Below are 22329 nucleotides of genomic sequence, written 5' to 3' on the forward strand. Positions count from 1 at the left end.
CTTTCTCGTGTTTCAAGGATACAATCTGGTTGGATTTCAAGCATGCCTTGTTGTGGTATTACAATCCATTCATCATTCAAGGCATGATTGGCATTTGGGATGTAAGGCTCTAGAAGGCTGATGTGGAATACATCATAAATTTTGATGTATTCTGGCAGCTTCAATTTATAAGTTTGATCACTTTGATTGCTTTTGTAAGGATCACAATACCTGGGACTAAGATTTTTGAATTTCCCTAAGGATAGGTTGCTCTTTTTGGTTGGACTCGAAGAAATACTTTGTTGCTTAAAGATTTGGTAGGATCGCTTTTGATTAGCATAGTGCTTTTGACGGTCCTTAGAAACCTAAACATCTTGCCGTATGGCCTTGGTTTGTGCTTCCATCTCTTTTAGGCCTCTACCCTTATAGTGGGGTCAAAGAAATTCAAAGGTGATATACATTCATGCCCATAGAGAGCACTGAAAGGCAACATCCCAATGCTTCTATTGAAAGCAGAGTTATAAGCAAATTCTACCAAAGGAAGAAATTGAATCCACTTGCAAGGTTCTCTACTGCAATAAGCTCATAGGATATCCTCTATCACTTGATCTAACCACTCTCTCTGCCCATCACTCTGGGGATTATACGTTTGAACTAAAACATAATTATGGTCCTAAAGCTTCGAATCTCCTTCGAATAGAGCCTTCTAAAACTTGGAAGTAAACTTCGCATCCCTGTCACTTATAATTAATTTTGGAAGCCCATGAAGTCTAAAGATATCTTTAACAAAAAGATGGCTTATATATGATGTTGTATAAGTGGTTCTCACTGGTATTAGATGAGATACTTTGGTGAGCATATCTTACCATGAGGGAGTCATAACCTCCTTGAACCATGGGAAGACCAGTGACAAAATCCATGCTAATGAGCTCCCACTTCCTTTGAGGTATGTCAAACAGTTGAAGATTTCCTGGCATCATCACCTGTTCAGCCTTGTTCCATTGGCAAGAAAGACATTGCCTGATATAACATAGTACATCTCCCTTCATTTTGTCTCGAGAGTAACGTTTTCTTAAGGCATTAAGATCTTTTGCATATCCAAGGTTTCCTGCTAATGGGGTGTCATGTCCTTCATGAAGAATTAACTCCTTTAGGCAAGAATCCTTAGGAATGTAAAGCCGATGCTTGTAGTAGAGAAGGAAATTCTCTATAGAATGGTCCTAAACTAGTGCTCTCTCCTTTGCCATTGCGTCCTCTTGACCAAGGATTTGTAGAAACTGAGGGCATCGATTTTTGAAAATCATATTCCTTCAAAAGCTCTATCTATCATCTTTGCCTCACATTGAGTGTTGGTTGGGAGAAGATCCATTTTAGACTTTGGTGATCGATGATTACTTGAAATTGACGTCTCAAAAGATAATGTCTCCACAGCTTGAGAGCGTGATTGATAGCCAAAAGTTCCAGATCATGAGGTGGGTAGTTCAACTCATGAATCCTTAGTTTTGAAGAAGTGAAGGCGACTATTCGACCTTCGTGTGTTAAGACTCCTCCTACGACAAGTCCACTAGCATCTGTTACTACTTCAAAATCTTGAGTGAAATCAGGTAACTTGAGCACGAGTTTAGTTGTTGGAAACAATCTTCTTGTTCTTTCTCCTACGTAAGCTTGGATGATTTCTTGAGTAGTTGAGTCAAGGGTCCAACAATGAGCACATAATCCTTGACGAATATTCTCTACCATCCTATAATGCCCAAGAAGCCTCGAATCTTGCTGACAGATTTGGGTTGTGGCCATTCTATTATGTCATAAAATCTGATATCTAACTAATCCAAATGGTTTTCTCATTTAAACTAATCATTTAATGTGGGAGAATAAACGGGAACAAGAGTTAGAATATAGACATGTGCTTATGGATCTATGTCGACACGGGACCAAACTCAATGGGTCCAAATGAGAGATGGTCTGCCAAAGATCAATGCTAGCTAATGAAGCTTGAAAGACCTAAGCGTTAGCTTCATTAAAGACCTCCAAAATTTTGTGCTAAAAGTCCTTATACCTAGGACTTTTAGGCAAGCTAGGGCTATGCTTGATGTGGGAACCTCGCCCAAGCTTGAGGTGCTTGTTGCTGACTAAGGTTCTTGAGCTACTTGTCATGCTCCCTGACTAAGGTGCTTGATGTGCTTAATGACTAAGGTGCTTAAGGTGCTTCATTACTAAGGTGCTTGAGGGGCTTACGGTGTTCCAAAAGTCAACAAGGATCCCTACACATGGCACCCTCACCCTCACTCAAGGCAAGCCTAGTCTAAAGAGGCAACAAGGACACATGTCAAGCTCCTCTCCATGTTGCCCTCATAAGGTGCCTAAAGCCTGTTGGTTGGCCTCTAAAGGGGTCCAATAAGCTTTTAGCTAATTAAATTAATTGTTTAAGCATTTATCAAGTTCTCTCTCTCAAAGGGGAAAGGAGGACACTTGTTCAAAATCTAACTCTATTGCTAGTTGTGACCAAGGATTGTGATTATCTAGGCTTGAGAGAGCCAATGAGCCACAAGCATGAGCTAGAAGAGGGAATCGACCATGCAAGTAGAGGGCTTGCTTGAGGGGTATACTCTCTCTCACACACACAAACACACTCTCATTGTGTGAAGTGCCAAGTGCAAGAGCTTCATATCCTTCTCCAAGCTTGTTGAGAAGTTGAGAGCCTACACCAACACTCTTGGCTATGGAATTCAAATCCAACCAAGAGCCATGCTTCAATGCTTTAACTTTCCATCCTCTCCATCTTCATTACTATGCTATTATGCTATGCTAAGCAAGAAGAGTGATGATAAGCGAGGAACTATTTCTTTCTCATACGAGTATTTCTTTTTCCTCTTCCCTACCCTCTTTCCCTGCTAGCTCTCTCCACCTTTGAAGGTGTTTGAGGTCTTGGGACTGAGGCCAGTGACAAGTTACTGCTTTCATTTAGCTAAGTTACGGGCATAATTGTGATGCATGAAGCTCTATCTTCAAGGTCTCGAGGAAGACAAAGCTTGTATTGTACCAAGTCTCTCTTTATGGGAGAAATTATAATACAAAAGCCTTTTGGAGGGGGGACCGGCTGCACATAAATCTCGTCCTCAACTGTTGTTGAGTTCTCTAATTCTCTCTCTTGCAAAAGTATTGTTCATGCCAAGCTAATTAAGTATAGTGGTTATGTTGCTATTGCCAATTAAGTTCACCCTCTATGTTCTCAAAGTAGTCACATACAAATGCTCACTATAGTTCTCTTAACTCCGCTATTCTCAATGTTCAAAGGCCATTTTCATTACATTCATATCAGAGCTATTGGTTTCTCTTTTCTTGCTTAAGAAGAGAGGTCCTTAAGTTGTCTATAAAAGGTTGGACATGTTCATTGCAATAGAGTAAATGGGACAGGAATCTATTATCTTGGTTGAAAAGGACTTAGTTTGAGGTACACCATTATGATGGAGTCTCTCGGGGCTTGCCTTTGTCTTAACCATTATTGAGCTACTAGCAAGCTCAATAGAAACCATAATCAATCGAGAAATGTTAGACTCTCTCCACTAGTCTTTGCAATCACAGTCTCTAAACCACGGGTGTGGCTACTTGAGAACAAATTTTCAAAGGTAAAGAAGAGTAGCACTTAAGGTTTTTGAGGGTACCAAAGCACAATGTAATTTATACATAAGTTTAATTAGCATGGCTGGCAATAATCAAGAGAGTAGAATGAATATTGACAACTTTGATTTTGCATATGAAGGTGCTAATGATGATTCACCCATGTTTGTTAATTATCTTGTTACTAGGTTGCAACAAGCTATGGGCAACCCTGCTTTGCAAGCCAAAGTTACTCAACAACTTTGTGCTTATGGGATTTCCCTTCCTCTTCAAGAGGAGAGAGAGCTTAGGAATCCTTTTGATGAGACTCCCAAAAGATGACTCCCTCCCATAAGCGAGGAGGAATCCAAAGAACGAGAAATAAGTGAATCACTAAGTTCCTCTAAAGATATGGCTCCACAAAAACGGTGGTCCAGATGATTGCCAACTCCTTCCAAGAGGAAAAGATCAACCTATAGTCCTTCTCCTCATCACTCCAAAAGCGAAGAGAGGAAACAAAGGAAGAAAAAGGCAAGAAAGAGGTCACCCTCTTTCCTTCTTCGTCACCTTCTTCCTCTTCCGACAAAAGCAGTGGTTATTCTCTTAGAGAATACAAGAGGAGAGGACATCACAAATCCCACCTTGCTTAGAAAAGGTCCCAAAAGCTTAACAAGTTCAAAGAGGGAGGAAAGAGTATCTCTTTTTTCACCTATGATGACACCTTTGGTGCTACCGACAAAGTATTGGCCTTCATCCAGCAATTTGATGTGGCCTTTGGAGACAAGGGCTTCACAAAGTCTTCAAGCTACGTCATGTAGCTATGCACTTTTTAAAATCTTCTCGTCAATGGTGGGCTATTCGTGGAAACGGAAAAGCCCCAAAGACATGAAAAACTCTACGAGTTTCCATCATGAAGCAATTCCTTGCAAGCGATGCAAAGGACAAAGTGCTTACCAAATGATGGAGTTTGAAGCTGCTCTCCAACGAGTCTATCCACAAATATGTTGACAAGTTTTGAGATTTACATCTCAAGATCACTATCTTTCAAAGGATAGATTTTGCCGAGCAAAAGCAACAATTTTGTGCAGGATTACCTGAAGAAATGGTCGAGTACGTCAACTCCCAACGACGTGCTTCTATCATCAAAGTAATCCACCACACTATGGTTTCTTTGTGTATCAATTTCCAACAAGGGGCTAAAAATGCCAAGCCCATGGAAAACAACGACAAAAATGAATCAAGAGGGAAGAACAATGCCCAAAACTCTTTCCAAGGAAATTCCAATAACAACAACAACAACAATCGGTCCAAGGAGAAGGGAGTTTACAAAGTTAAAAATAAACTCTCTCCTGAAGAGTTAGAATCTTTTTGTAAGGACCACAAATTCTTTAAGTGTGGGGAGCAAGGACATGGCTATCGTTCTTGCCCCAAAAGAAATGCCCGCTATGAGACTCCTAGAGCTTCCACGATCAAAGCTTCAAAAGAGGATGCTCATTGCAAAGGATCACCTCTCTCCTATGCTTGGGGAAATCTAAGGGAGCATGATGCCTTCATCTTGTTTGACCTTGGCTCACTCACAATTTCATATCAACAGAGGTGGCCACCAAGTTAGGCATTCAATCTCATGAGATGGGAGATGTTGTTGTAGCCGATGGAGCCTTCAAGGGGCAAGAAGCTGCAGTTAGTCCCTTGATTGGGAAATTGAGGCTTCATGTCCAAGGCTATGTTGACAAAGAATATTTCTTCATCTCTCCTCTCAAACATAAAGATTTCATCCTAGGGGCACCATGGTTTGACCGTATGGCTGTTAATGTAAAGCTCCCTAAAAGAAGGATGTATTTCAAGCACAGGGAAAAGAACATGTACGTAGATGCTAATGAGCCTAATTGTACCCATACCCCTTGTAAATTCTCTTGCTTTTGACAAGTCAACGAAAAGCTCAATTTCTGCATACATGGTTTTTGTCATACAATCCATAAAAAGTCCTAATGTTTTATCAAATGAAAATGGTAGGAATCAAGAAGAGTTAAACTTGTCTAATTTTCTGAATGGATTCCAAGATGTTTTTATCAATGATATCCCTATGGACTTACCTCCAAAATGAGGGGATGATGACCATCGAATTGAGCTCCTACCTGGAAGCTCGAGCTACCTTTTAACAAGCCTCCTTAACGAGTTTCCCAAGCTCAACAAGAAGAGATCATGAGGCAAGTACAAGAATTGGTAGACAAAGGTATGGTGGGGCCTAGCTCCTCTCCCTTTTGTTCTCCAGTCCTTTTAGTGCAAAAGAAAGATGATACATACCGCACGTGTGTGGACTATCGAGCACTAAATCATATCACTATCAAAAACAGATTTCTCGTACCGTGGGGTCGAAGGTCTGTTTAATAAGCTACAATGCTCTACCTACTTCAATAGGATTGACCTTAAAAGTGTCTATCATCAAATAAGGATAGTGAATGAAGATATCATAAAGACCGCATTTCGTACAACGTTTGGTCTTTATGAATATCTAGTCATGCCTTTTGGCTTGACTAATGCACCGACCACATTCAATTGTTTAATGGAGAAAATTTATAGACCCCATCGCAAGTTTATTGGAGTGTTCTTTAATGATATCATCATCTACTCCAAGTCTTTGGAGGAGCACAAGCAACATCTCCAGGTAATTTTTCAAGCTTTAAGGGAGAACAAGCTTTTTATCAATAAAAAGAAGAGTGAATTTTTCCATTAAGAGATTCAATACTTAGGTCATATTATCTCTCAAGATGGTATCCATATGGATCCATCAAAGTTGGAGGTAATAAAAGCATGGTGTAATCCATGAATTGAGCTAAGAAACTTTATTGGTATGTGTGCATACTATAGATGCTTCATAGCAAAGTTCTCTCAAATAGCAAGACCATTGCATGACTTAACAAAGAAGAACGTGAAGTACTCATGGACTGCTAAAGAGAAAAATGATTTCGACAAGCTCAAAGAGAAGCTTACCTCCCAACTAGTCTATGCTTCCGGATCTCTCAAAACCATTTGAGGTCCAATGTGATGCTTGTGGTGATTGCCTTGGAGCAGTATTGCTTCAAGAAGGGCATGCCATAGCATATGAGAGCCAAAGGCTCAATGGCAATGAACGGGTCTTGGGCATATACAAAAAAGAGCTTTTAACCGTTCTACATGTCCTAGACACATGGAAGCACTATCTATTAGGGACTCCATTTATTTTGCGAACGGACCACCAAAGTCTCAAGTACTTCATGACACAAACTAAGCTTTCTAACAAACAAATGATGTGGGCAAATGTTCTTTCACAATCTTATTTTCATATTGCTCACATTGTTGGTAAGCATAATCAAGTGGCCGATGCACTTTCACGACGACCAAGAGTCAATGCGGTGTCTATAGAAACTCATAATGATCTATCTTCTACGATAGATGAGTAGGCTACTGACCCTGACTTTAAAGACATAATGTCAATCCTTGCATTGGAAAAGAAAGAAGTACCATTTACCTTGTAGGATGGTTATCTTCTCCATGGCAATAGGGTACGTGTTACCCACTCCCTTCGTGAGAAAGTCATGTATGAATCCCATGCTCCTTCCTATGCGGCGCATAGAGACATTCAACCTACTCTTCGAGGAGTAGAGACGTACTTCTATTGGCCTACCATGAAAGTAGACATACAAGAGAATGTTTCAAAATGTAGGGTATGCCAAAAGACCAAGTAGGCTAGAGGGAAGCAACCTGGATTACTCCAGCCATTGCCAATCCCTAATTCACCATGGGAGAGTATATCCATGGATTTTATTTTTGGATTATCCAAAGTCTATCCATAGAAATACGAGAATATAGACAATAGTCAACAGGTTTAGCAAACAAGCACACTTTATTCCTATCAAAAAGACTATTAAGGCACATCAAATGGCAACCCTCTTCATATCTCAAATTTTCAAACACCTTGGATTGCCAACATCCATCATGTCAGATAGAGATCCTAGAATGACTAGTAATTTCTGTAAAGGTCTCTTTGAAGATCTAGGTACAAGATTGAATTTCTCGTCAGCCTATCACCCACAAACGGATGGCCAAAGTGAGATAGCCAATCTTACGATACTCGATCTACTAAAGACTTATGTTATAGAAGTAGATCAACGCTCACAATGAGAGAAGTACTTACCCCTTGTAGATTATGCATACAATAATACTATTCATACTACTATGGTAAAGGCACCTTTTGAGATCATAGAGGGAAGACCTAAAAGTCCCTTGCTACTTAAAGTACATGGGAAGATCTTCGTTGCCGATTAGTATAGTCATGACCTACAAGAATCTTCCCAAAAAATTAAGAAGGCTATATCCATCTCTCAACAAAGGTAAAAATCTGATGCTGATAAGCACAGAAGGGCCTTAACATTCAATGAAAATGATTGGGTCTTACTCAAGTTTTCCAAGGCTCGATTGAGACAAACAACGGATAAAAATTCTACGGGCCATCAAAAGTATTATGCTAAACTAGCAAAAAGATACTATGGTCCTTTTCAAATCTTGAAGCCAATCAATGACATGGCTTATCAACTCAAGTTGCCCAACCATTGGCTCATACACAATGCTTTTCATGTGAGCCTACTTAAGCCCTACAAAGGAGAGCCACCAAGAGAACCAATTCTTGAAGACCCACGAGAGATCGAAGATCAAGAAGAGATGCTACAACCCGAAGCTATCCTTCGGTATGAGGACAAGGTACTACGACATGGTAAGATTATCTGACGATATCTTATTAAGTTCAAAAATTATCCTTTTGAAGATGCTAGATGGATGCAAGGAATACAACTTAAGGATAATATGAATCTTGTCAATGCTTACAATGCTACATTAGAGTAAGCCAATGTACATGTTTCTTTCAAACGATCTATGTTTTTGTCTTGTAAGACTAATTCTCTTTTTCTTGTGCATAAATTTAAGTAGTATGCATGCTTAAAATCATGTTTGTGATGATGACGACGTCTCTCAAACACCAAGTAGAGTTTGTCACTCTCCTTTGGGAGAATGAAATGGACTCAAGAGCAGACATGCTTGCGGTAGCAAAGTCTCCCAATTTCCAAATGGATTAGTCATCCATCTCGAAATGAAGTCATATGGTAAAAAGGGATCCTCTACCTACTAAGAAACATAGACTAATGACTAAGGCTTTATCTACTCTACCTCATAGTCAGGACAACTATGATTTCAAGAGAGAGGTAATGTCATAAAATCTAATATCTAACTAACCCAAATGATTTTCTCATATTAAACTGACCATTTAATGTGGGAGAATAAACGAGAACAAGAGTTATAATATAGACATGTGCTTATGGATCTATCTTGACACGGGGCCAAAGTCAATGGGTCCAAATGAGAGATGGTCTATCAAAGAGCAATGCTAGCTAATGGAGCTTGAAACACCTTAGGGTTAGCTTCATTAAAGACCTCCAAAGCGTAGTGTTAAAAGTCCTTAGACCTAGGACCTTAGGCAAGTTAGGACTATGCTTGAGGTGGGAACGCGGCCCAAGCTTGAGGTGCTTGTCGTGCTTGCTGACTAAGGTGCTTGAGGTGCGTGTGGTGCTTAATGACTAAGGTGCTTAAGGTTCTTCATGACTAAGGTGATTGAAGGGCTTAAGGTGTTCCAAAATTCAACAAGGATCCCTACACATGGGGGGCGAGCCCTACTTGTAGGAGCATGAGAGAGAACACACACACCCTCACTCAAGGCAAGCCTAGTCTAAAGAGGCAACAAGGACACATGTCAAGATCCTCTCCATGTTGCCCTCATAAGGTGCCTAAAGCCTATTGGTTGGCCTCTACAGGGGTCCAATAATCTTTTAGCTAATTAAATTAATTGTTTAAGCATTTATCAAGTCCTCTCTCTCAAAGGGGAAAGGAGGACACTTGTCCAAAGGCGACCTCGATTGCTAGTTGTGACCAAGGCTTGTGATTGGGTACGCTTGAGAGAGCCAATGAGCTACAAGCATGAGCTAGAAGAGGGGGTCAACCATGCAAGTAGAGGGCTTTCTTGAGGGGTATACTCTCTCTCACACACACAAACACACTCTCATTGCGTGAAGTGCCAAGTGCAAGAGCTTCATCTCCTTCTCCAAGCTTGTTGAGAAGTTGAGAGCTTACACCAACACTCTTGGCTATGGAATGCAAATCCAACCAAGAGCCATGTTTCAATGCTCAAGATTTCCATCCTCTCCATCTTCATTACTATGCTTTTATGCTATGCTAAGCAAGAAGAGTGATGATAAGTGAGGAACTATTTCTTTCTCATATGAATGTTTCTTCTTCCTCTTCCCTACCCTCGTTCCCTGCTATCTCTCTCCACCTTTGAAGGTGTTTGAGGTCTTATGATTGAAGCCGAGGACAAGTTTCTGCTTTCATTTAGCTAAGTTATGGGCATAATTGTGGTGCATGAAGCTCTCTATCTTCATTACACCATCAAGGTCTCAAGGAACACAAAGCTTGTATTGTACCAAGTCTCTCTTTATGGGAGAAATTATAATACAAAAGCCTTTTAGTTAATTAAGCATAATGGTTATGTTGCTACTGCCAATTAAGTTCACCCTCTATGTTCTCAAAGTAGTCTCATAAAAATGCTCACTATCGTTCTCTTAATTATGCTATTCTCAATGTTCATAGGCCATTTCCATTACATATTATGTCCTTAACCTTTACAGGGTCTGCTGACATCCCCTTAGAAGATATGAAAAATCCAAGATAGATAGCTTTGAGGGTACAAAAAAACACATTTTCTCATCTGGGCGTATAATTGATGTTGGCAAAGGAGACTCAACACTTTGCATACATGCTCTTCATGCTTCTTGGCATCTTTACAATAAACCTGTATATCATCAAAGAATACCAGTAAAACTTTATCCAAGTATTCTCAAAATATATCCTCCATGAGATGATTAAAAGTTTTTGAAGCATTGGTAATATCGAAGGGCATGACTATGAACTCATAGTGCACGTATCGAGTGTTGAATGTGGTTTTGTAAATGTCTACTTCCTTGATCCGGATTTGATGGTATTCCTAATGTGAGCTCAATTTTTGTAAAAATTTCAGCCCCATGTAATCTATCCAGTAGTTTGTCAATGTGAGGGATACAGTACTTGTTCTTCACAGATACCTAGTTAAGACCTCGGTAATCTATGCAGAGGCGTAGGGATTCATCCTTCTTTTTTGGAACAAAATAGGTTCTCCCTGTGGTGAAGTACTTGGTCGGATGAACCCCTGCTCGATAAGTTGTCGACGCAGTTTTTTGAGTTCTATGGCTTTGAGTAGGGACATTTTGTAGGGTCTCTTGGAAACATGTTCACTACCTGAAAAGGTTTCTATCTTGTGATATATATCCCTTCGGGGAGGTAAATTTGAGATATGCTTGAAAAATACATCTAAAATTTCCTTAAGCTACCCTTAAAGTTGGTTGGTCTCTCAATCTTTGACTTTGTTTAGATTAACCATATATAATTTTTTGTCTCTTATGTAAACCCTTGATAAGTCTACTAGCCTTAACTAAATGAGCCCTTGGTTTCCCATTACATCCTTGTACTAATACTTCCTCCCCTAATTCATTTTTGAAGGACAAACTACCCTCTGCGCAATGGGTGTGGGCTTGGTTTTTGGATAACCAGTTCATTTTCAAGATATTGTCGTAAATCCCTACTGGCAGAGTGCGAAAATAGGATGAGGTGGGAGTCCCTCCTAGATCAAATTCTACTTTCCCGGTTGAATATCAAGAAAGAAACTCTTTTCCATTTTCTAGCTCTACTACCAGGTTTTTGACTGGATGCTAGCTCAATTTGAGCTTCCTTAAGCATTTTGGAGAAAGAAAAGAATGGGTACTACCACAATCTATAAGTAACTCAAACTTTTCACCTTGTCGGTTTGTAGTAGTTTGGATAGCCACATATTGCTGACGAGCTCTAGGATTGTGAATTATGGCAAACAAGGTAGCTCTTTCATCTTCCTCATTCATTAGAGTAGGTTCTCCTACTGCTGCATATGCTTGAGCTCCTCCTCCTTCCCTTGCCATGTCCTCCAGTTCTGCCTCCTCCTTGTATGTTTCCTTGATTTTCTTGAGGTTGGCGATTAGGCTTAGTTGTAGCTTTATGGTCTTCCTCATGTGGACAACCACTTTTATAGTGCCCCATTTGGTAACATCCATAACACCTAACATTGGGGAAAAGTTGGTCCAAGGTTGTTGCAGCTGCTACTATATGCCACTGATTTCCTTGGTTGAAAGTTTCCCTAGCTCTTCCCCTAAAATTGCTAAATTTATTATATTTCTTGGTAGAGTTTGATGAAGCTGGGATGGAGAGTGCAAGAGAGAGGGAAGGGGAAGGAGAACAGTGGACACAGTCTATTAGTGGAGCTTGTGAGAGAATAGCTCTCACACTCGTTATTATCTTTATGAACCAAATAATAAGTGGGCGGTCGCCGGCCATAACCGGCCACTCGCCTGAAACCCAACAATCTCCCACTTGAAGGCCAATGTGGCCCAAGTGGCTAAAGAATGTAAGGGCTACTATGTACAAATGTACAAAACCGTGAAGCATGACTGCAGCTTCACCCTACGCCTATCATCTCTATGCAATGTGCAAACCACTTTGAGGCTAGGCTCTTTGTTAGAGCATTAGCTGGGTTTTTATCCGCGTGAATTTTGACTAACTCAATGCGTTTGCTAGCCAAAATATCCCGTACCACATGATACTTGACCTCTATGTGTTTCAACTTGGAGTCAAACATGGGGTTCTTTGCTAACGCAATCGCACTTTGACTGTCACAATGTAGTACTGGAGTCTGGTGTATACCGAAATCTCCCACTAGATGAGATAACCACACAGCTTTCTTACTCAAACTAGAAACTGCAACATACTCTACCTCAATGGTGGAAGACGAAGTGCAATTTTGGATACATGACCTCCAAGAAATTGCAGCTCCAACAAACAAGAAAACATAGCTAGATGTGGATCACCTAGTGTCCACACAACCCGCATAATCCAAATCAATGTATCCAACTATGGATGCGTCATTGTTCCCAAAGCATAAGCACTTTCCAGTTGAGCCCTGGACATATCTCAATATGTGCTTCACTGCTTCCCAATGCTTTCTGCCTGGATTTGCCATAAACCTGTTGACCACTCCCACTGCATATGCAATGTCTGGCTGTGTGCTAACCACGGTGAACATGAGACTGCCAACTGTCAAAGAATACGGCACCTTTGCCATCTCTGCCTTTTCAACATCCGATTTGGGACAATCATGCTGGCTGGCTAAGTTTTTTGTATATTGCCATGGGGTACTCAATGTTTTCCCCCCTTGCATATAAAAACGTTGTAAGACCTTGTGAATATACTCTTCCTGCAAAAGTTCAAGTATACCATGTTTGCGATCTCTCTTGATATGCATACCAAGAAAGTGATGTGCATCAGCCAAATCTTTCATAGCAAGCTGCTTGCTTAAGGCATCCATGAGAAGTGCAATCTCATCTTTTGACTTCCTAGATATGAGCATATCATCCACACACAAAATGAGAATGAGGAGGGAACCATCGCTCAACCTCTTTCTATACAAGCAGCAATTCTCTTGGCTCTGTATGTAACCTTGGGACTGAATGTACTTATCAAACTTGATGTACCATTTCCTTGAGCTTTGCTTTAATCCATACAAAGCTTTCTTGAGCCTACAAACTAGTTCTGCCTGTGTTGGCTTCTCAGGCTTTATTGTCGCAAACCCCTCTGGCTGTTTCATGTAAACATCCTCTTCAAGATCCATTTGAAGAAATGTTGTCTTCACACCCATTTGGATCAATTACAAGTCCTCAATGGCTACTAGTCCAAGCAAAAGATGCAATGTAGTAATCTTGAAAAAGATTTCATCGAAATCCATGCCTTTCGTTTTCTTGAACCCTTTAACAACCAATCTTGCCTTATACTTAGGCTCGGGATCATCTGTGATATACTCTTCTTGTACACCCATTTGCATGGGAATGCATGTTTACCCGTAGGTAACTCTGTCAATTCCCAAGTTTCATTGGCTAAAATCAAGTTATACTCAGATTTCATAGCCTCCTCACACTTCACGCTATCATCCATTTGAATGGCCTCTTTGTAGCAAGTGGGTTCACCGCAATCAATGACTAGCAAGTAGTCCAATCCTAGCTCAAAACACTCAGGTGCAAGAGATGTACAAGTAGATCTCCAAAGTGCTTGAATGCTGGATTCCGCTCTCTATGGAGCAACATGTGTGTGTGTACTAGTGGAAGGTACATCACTAGCACGTCCAACATTCTGTGTAACTGGCGGTGAGGAGACATCCTCAAACCGTACTTTGAGATACTCAATGTCTTGCATTGGATTTTTATGCATCTTAGACTTGTTGAATATCACCTGTGAGTAGCGTATGACCTTTTTTGATTTTGGGTGCCAGAGACAATATCCCATCTCTTTGTCTACACCATATCCAATGAAGATGCACTTGTGTGATTTGGGGTCAACCTTTGTCTAAGCGCTTTTGGCACATGTGAGAATGCCTCACACCCAAATACACGTAATCTGTCATAAGTGGGCTTTTTGCCCGTCTACATCTCCTGCACAACCTTGTACTTTAGTGGTGTACTAGGTGATCGATTGATCAAGTAGTAGCCGTCGTAACATAGAAGTGACCCGTTCCTAAATGATTCTATTCATTCTCTCAGCCACCCTATTTTGGGTGGGTGTGTAAGGAGTGGTAAATTGTCTTCTAACTCGGAGGAGATCTACTCACCTCCATTGTCACTATGCAAAACTTTAAGCTTTCTACCCGATTGGTTCTTGACTAATGCTAAGAACTTATGAAAGACACTAAAGACGTCGCTCTTCTGCTTCAAGAGATAAACCCACACCTTTCTAGTAGATTTGTCTATGAATGTTAGGAAGTATAAGACTCCACCTAAAGACTTGACTGGCATAGGTCCGCACAAGTTGTTGTGTATGAGATCTAGAGGACTCTCTAACTCTTTGTCCAAAGGTGCTGATGTCAACCTAGTCTGTTTGCCATAGATACAATGCTCACATAAAGAGAAGTTAGAGTAATCTAACACAGGGATATAACTAGAATGCTACAAGACTTTCATTCCCTTTTGACTCATATGTCCTAGCCGGCTATGCCACAACTCTGTAGATGGCAGCTCGGCTACACAAATAGAATTCTCTTTCATAGAAGAGACATAAAGTGAGTATAATAAGCCAGACTTCTAGCCTTTGAGCATAACCAGATTTCCCTTCTTTATGATCCAAGAACCATGAGCAAACATGGTAGTGTAACCCACATTATCCAGGTGTCCAACTGACATCAAACTATTTGTCAATTTGGGTACATGTCTGACATTATGTAGCATAAACTCAATGCCATTACGCATAGAAAACTTGATGCTACCCACACCGCATATATCAAGCTCATAAGAGTTATATAGCTTCATCGTGCCATGCGTGGTAGTGTACGTAGAAAACCACTCCTTGTGAGGAGTCACATGAAAGCTAGCACCTGAGTCCACAATCCAATTCTGCACATAACACTCATCATGAGCTAACAATGCATCAAGACTCAAATCCGATGTGAAAATCAACACATCATTTGACACTTTAGAAACTTGTTCAATGGTTGGAGACTCAACCACATTAAGCTCTCCAATCTTCACGTTGCTTTTAGGTTTGTTATACTTTGTTTTCTCTTTGCCATTATCACGTTGCATTGTGCAAAAATCTTTTTTCAAGTGTCCCTTTTTATGGCAGTAGTAACACTCTACATTTTTCATGTCTTTGTTGCAACTCTTGCTACATCCTTGCATGCGATCCTGTGAACGACCGCGGCTATGACCTCGTTGCTTTTGAAATTCCCTTTTGTCACAATTTCCACTAGCCACATATGTATCACCATGTCCACTTGCATCAAGAGATTGACATCAAATCTCCTTAGTGAGAAATGCACCAACAACACTACTAAAATCTAACTTTCCATTGGGTACAGAATTGCTTATGGCTGTGTTAAAAGTATCCCATGAAGATGGTAGCAAAATAGCAAGAAAATAGCCTTCATTTCATCATTAAATTTGTTAAAAGTATCCCATGAAGATGGTAGCAAACATAGCAAGAAAATAACCTTCATTTCATCATCAAAATTGAGGCCTTTTGAAGTAAGCTATGAAAACACGTTGTTAAACTCATTCAAATGAGAACTAATATTACTGTCTTCTTTTATGTTCATGCGCATCAATTTCTTCATCAAGAAAAGCTTGTTTGAGGCATTGTTGCCATCCCAAGCCTGACATAGAGCATCCCACAAATCTTTGGCATTGGTCTTATCCATTATGGTAAAGTAAATGGATTCACCAAGGTGCAGGCAAATGGTTTCCATAGCACGTTCATTCAAGTCATCCCACTCACCATTAGTGTAGACATTTTCTTTTCTTTCACGCAAGGGTGTGATCAAGCCTTTGTTGATCAAAACATCTTCTATACGCTGCCGCTAGATGATAAAGTTTGAGCCATCAAACTTTTTGATGTAGTACTCTTCTCTTTTGGAAGCACTACTCGCAATCATGATTAAGAGAATGTAGCCAAAAACTTTATGGCAAATTTCCTGGGATAATTTCAACAAAGTTTCCCATAGAATAGGAGCAAAAACTAAAACAAAAAAGTAGTACAATCACTGTGCAAGGACAGCTAGAACTGCCAAGAACGCATAAGACGGACTCTTAGGAAAAATTTGACAGACTCTCCTTTGTATGAGGAGTCAAAACTCAACTCAAAAACGCATAAACTGCTCAAAAGAACAATCATTGGGCATATACTGCACAAAACCACTATTGTGTGACCGCCGGCTCGATGTTAAAAGCACAAAAAACCGTCTAGATACATGTCTTATGGCGAGGGTACCGTATGGGGAACTCCAACTACCTGTATCACCGAACGTATCTCAACATTCAAGAATGCCCCAACTCAAAGAACACCTCACGCTATCAACCCTCCAAAGGCTAATGCAGACACAAATGGACTAGCCACAGTCTCAGAAAGGGCACTTCTGATCCAAGTCTCAGAAACGGCCAAGAAAAACTACAAAAATAGCCAAAAATGGCCCACATGTAGTACAAGTGGTAGTGTCTAACTCAACGTACATGAGTGAACCGTGCTCAAACAAGCGCCAAGCGCTATTGCATGGAGTGAAAGTGATCCCTGCGGGGATATTTGCTCTCAAAAAAGCTCAGTAGCACTAGGTGTGCTCGCTCACACAAAAATGCATCTGTCAATGCATATTTCTATAGAGAAATTGTTGTCGAAAAGACTGTTAAAATACATGAAAAAGCATTGTGTCTGAAAACCTGGAGAATATGTGTGTAAACGGGCTGAAAAGCCCCTATAACCTGTAACCCGCGCGCCTTTCGTCGTTGGACGAAAGCCTCCGATGTCAAGGTGATGAGGCATCTCCCTGATCTCTCTATCTCACTCGCTCGCTCTCTTTCAAGAAAAATCTATCTCACTCACTCTCTTTCTCTCTCTCTCTTCACACACAAAGAGGGCTGAAATTTTCTCCCTCTCTTAGCCATCTACTTTCAAACTCGGTCTCTCTACTCGAGTTGCCTGGATGTGAGCGGTCGAGAAATCGGAGAGTCGATGGAGAGAGCAAGAGAGGGAAGGTTTGTCGAGGCTCAGCAATAGGAATAGGGGCTTGCACACACAAAGGTGTTTGATTTTAGAGTCAAAAATTCAAATTACTACATGTTTGTTGAATTCATCCATAAATGACGAGCCAGAGCAGACGAGGGTGTGTGTGTGTGAGAGAGAGAGACCCTGCTTGGTTTGCCTTGTTCTCGTGTTGAGTTCCTAAGCCTTACCTCCTCCTCAATTCTGTTCACTACCTGTCTAGCTGCCCCGAAGGAGGTGTGTGTGTGTGTGTGTGTGTGTGTGTGTGTGTTCAACTTGCAAGCAAGAGCGGTACAACGTGCTGCTATATGCTCGACCTCGCCTTTTTAAATGGCTGTAGACTCTCCCTCTCTGCCAAAAATTGCTTTGATTTTCTTGCTCAGTCCTGTTTTGCTGCCCATTGTCGGCTCCTTGCTCACGGACTGCTTTGCCTTTGGAAATTGCTTACCTTTGAATTTCTCACCGAGTACCTGCTTTGCTTGACTTTTCCTGCTTATGGTTGTTTCACCCGATTGCTCCAAGGTGCCGGCTCGACTAGCCTCTACTCGATTTTGTGCTGCTTTTCTCCGGCCTACTAGGGGCTGTCCAATCTCTCTATAGAGCTTGCCAAAGCTCTCCAAATCTCAACAAGGGTCTCTGCATGCGCGGTTAGCTAGGGCTCGGGGTCGGGTGCCCTAAGCTCTGATACCAATTGATGGAGCTAGGATGGAGAGTGCAAGAGAGAGGGAAGGGGAAGAAGAATAGTAGACACAATCTATTAGTGGATCTTGTGAGAGAATAGCTCTCACACTCCTTATTATCTTTATGAACCAAATAATAAGTGGGCGATCGCCCGCCTGGCCACGGTTTTGAAACCCAACAAAGTTGGTTCCTTGTACTGCAAGAGGTTTGGCCCTAAGAAGGGCATCTTGAATTGAGGTAGGCATCATGGCTTCAAGGCATGTACTCACGGGTTTGTTGAGGCCTTAATAGAAACATGCAATCCGTTGCTCCATTGTCATTTGGGGGCATAGCGTCGTAAGGACACAAATTTGGTGTAGTATTCCTCCAAGTGAGAGCCCTAGTTGGCGTAAGCCAAAGAACTCATTCATATTAATGGCTTGGTGTGTAGGAGGAAGGTAGCATTCTTTGACTACCTATTTCATCTTTTCTCAAGATGGGCTCCTGGTGGGATTGTGTTTGCACTGTTGTTTCCACCAAAGTTTGGCATCTCCGCTGAGGCAAAACATACCTAGCATTGCTTGATTTTCTTGGGTAGTTCCCGTGGCTAGGAAATAGTTGTCCATAGCATCAAGCCATGCTTTGGCATCATGCTCTAAGTTGAGTCCTTCTCCCTTGAAGGTAGGAAATTGGACATGCTTTAATAATATTTTTTCTCTCGCGTAACTATATAAAGACCATTTATGTTAGTGTTATACCCTATGATTAAATAGTGCAATTTATCAGTAGTAAATGAATATGTACTTAGTTTTTACTCTCAACTTATCACTTACTATAAAAAAGAAAACTTTGCACTGAATTTGAATTGCAATGGCTAAGCAATAAAAAAACTAACTTCATTTTAAATGTACATGTTATAATATTTCCCAAAAAAACCATGGTAAGAGCTGATACAAACCATGAAGATCCTAATATGTACAAGGGTAACAACAATCCTATACCAGAAGCTTGTGGACCATGGGTGGGTCAAACATATGATAAAGAAATACAACATCTTTTGGTCCTCTAAATTTGGGGCCTACACCCATGGGTCTAATCCTACCTGGGTAGGCTACTGTAGACACTTGATCAAATACCCACTAATTTTGAGATACTTGTATAGCATCTATTGTAAGGGTTTCATCCAGACTCTCTGTCCCAATGAAGTAGTAGACTTCAATCACTCAAAGTTCTTTAGCCCATTTTAGTCTCTTCATATTTAGTGAAAAACCTCCTAGCTCTCTCGCATCAATGAGGAAGATTCCACCAGACCCTGACCAGTTGATCCCCCAAGTGGGAGGGGAAAACATTTCATCTAGTAACTTCATCACACTTTTTTGCATTGAGTAATATTGGGATACACATGCTCCCATAAACATAACATTGAAAACCATGAATTTGCAGTAGACCTAATGGGAATCTTCCTGCAAAGATGGGAAAAAAATTCTCTCTTTCTTCCTTTCTCTCTTTTTAATTATGTACATCACAATTGAATTTGTCAAAAACCACTTATTTCAACCTAATGCCTTAAACTTTTCCTAGGTTCAAGATCTCAATTAACACACACTCTGATACCAAGTGAGAGGTTCCCAACCTTTCAACACTAAAGTCGAGATGGGGTCCTTGACAGGTCTCTAGGTCTAATAAAAACTAAAGTCCTTAATTAAGAAAAATCCATGTACCTTTGGCAATGGCTTGGGACTATAGCACTAGAAAAAGACCTAGTCCTGTCTTGTAAGAAAAAACGGGACAAAATCTAAAAGCTCCCAAACTTCTTTGGCCCTATAATTTCAACATATGGGCTAACGTATCCTTGTCCAACTCTTTTTTTCATCTACGTGAGTGAGGGCACAACGGTTGGTGGACTCCTCGTCCACTGAAGAAGTCTTCTAACATTCGTACGTGGGAATGGATAGTTATCCGACTAATTGGGTCCACCCATCCACGATCAACAACCTTAGTAGCGATCCCCACTTACCACCCCGCACTCACACATGCTTCTTTGTTTTCTAAATACTACCACAACCTCTCGCCACTTAAAATAATGGTTCATTTTAACTTCCCGTCACAGTGATTCATTGAAAAAGTATTGAAAGCAACAATGAGAAACATTATTTAACAAACAAACATCTTTAAACTAAAGACAAAGTACGATCACTTAAATAATCCTTGAAAACTAGACTCGTACTCAACTTCTCTCAAGCACACCTATATATGGGTGAAAAATGACACCCTTCCTTATTCATAGTCTGGGGTGGAAAAAACATCACCCAAAGTTCAAGGCGTCCAAGGCGTTCATACTCCAAACTAGTTGCCCATACAACCGGGCAGTTCCCCTAGGATAAAAATGGAATCCTAAGATATAAACAAACATACACATGCACGGAGTAAAAAATCTTTGTGCATGGGCGTAACTGACTCATCAGTGACTAAAAAGCCATCATTGCTCATCCCTTAAAGTGAAAATATTAAGCTTTATAAAGCTTACACTCACGGTGAGAGCACTCCCTAAAAGCCAAGCATGCACCATAAAAGTGCATAGTCACATTTTCCCTATGGAACCTACAAAGCCTCACACATGTCATTCATTCCCTATACACATGCTAACCACTTTTGATAGCCACATGCCACTTGTGGTAGGTCATACTACCCTTGCCATTTCCACTTGTGGTGTATATGCATTCAACCATTGATTTCACTTCTCTACATTGAGCCTATATATGGCCAATACCCAAAGCTTGTAAACTCACTTTCTAATTTTTATCAAGCAAGTTGTTTTTATTCTATATTGTGTATTGTGTTCATTCTCTAATCTACTTCCTAATTATCTATTGACTATGGTGCAACCATGAATGCCTCATTGGTCTATCCACCATAGGCCTTACACCTACTTCAACCAAGCTAACCCAAGCATTTATTTCCTAAGTTACAAAAAATTGCACGATTGTTTGTTGGAGGATACCCGTTCAATTTTCAGCCAATTTTAGCGAGCAGGCGTGTGCTAGAGCTACTGACGACTAAGCCAGGGAGGATGCAACCTGCTCTAATACCAATTGTTGGCATTCCCAAAATATTTTTCGGCATGCGAACACTTGCCAAAGCTCACAAAAATTGAAGAAAGTGAGCAGGCATGGGTTGGAGCTGCTAGGACTAATCCCGAGAGGACGCAACCTGCTTTGATACCAAATGTTGGAATTAGGGTTGCAAGAAAATACACACATCTTGGAGAAGATGAAGGAAGCTCAAGGCAGACAATAGAGAGTGTTTACTTAGTGTGCAATGGAAAGATAAGTTAGCCCTAGAGTGATGGATGTATATACAATGCACGGGGGGAAAACCTCCTACTGAGGGAAAAAATGCCCCGACGGTCCTAAGTGTGTTCACACACATCAATACCACTTGTATATGGTAACATTAGCCACTCAAATAGAAAAATCCCTCAAGAATTCATTAGATTTAGTTCCCATCTGGCCCCAGTTATCCCATGGCCCAATTGGTTGACTGAATACTCTCCATAATCAACGGGATTGCCAAATGTTACTGGGGCTTGCAAAAGTTGACCACATATGTTTAAATATCCTCCACATGCATTCAACTCACCAAACTTAACAACATACATCTTTCGTGTGCAACACAAGAATCAGGTCAAACACAGTAAACTGCATAGCGATTGATGAAAATAGAAAACAACATGAACAGACATAACACATGGCTCAATTCTCTTCTTCTTTATTTGTGTGTACAAAATGCTACATCCCCTTGGGATAATCCCACAATCTTGATTTGAAGAGGTTTCACCCTTTTCCATTACAAAATTGTTGAATATTGCATGAAACTACAAACACTCAACTAAAAGAAAGAAATTTACTAAGTTTGGCTTCAACACCAACAAGACATCGTGGGGATGGAAAGTGTATGGAGATGTTGCACAACTATATAAGTACCTTCTAACCAGTCTCCAATTTTTTTCCCTTTCAAAACCATCGTAACAAAATGTGTTGATGAGAGTTTTTATATCTTAGGAGGCCTAAAGTGAGTAGGAGTTGAAGAAGAGAATGGGCTTGAGTTGTGAGACAATGACCTTGTGTGCCCATTCTAAGGGTCTATTACTAGAACTTTTTAGGTGTTTGATGGGTGGATCTAAGAGGTTTGCTTCCTTCTTGGCCGTGGATTTCATCAAGAGCCCTTAATTGAGTGTAAGATTAAGATTGAGGAATCTTGTGGTTTCCCGTTGCTCTACTTCTATAGAGTCTATAATCCACCATGATTGTATGTGGATATTGTGATAGAGCAGAGCTTTTTGGTTGAGCTCTTTAGCCCTATCCTTGAATGGAGGGA

This window comes from Adiantum capillus-veneris, chromosome 2 (assembly GCF_014529385.1).
Source record: "Adiantum capillus-veneris isolate H3 chromosome 2, ASM1452938v2, whole genome shotgun sequence".
NCBI lineage: Eukaryota > Viridiplantae > Streptophyta > Polypodiopsida > Polypodiales > Pteridaceae > Adiantum > Adiantum capillus-veneris.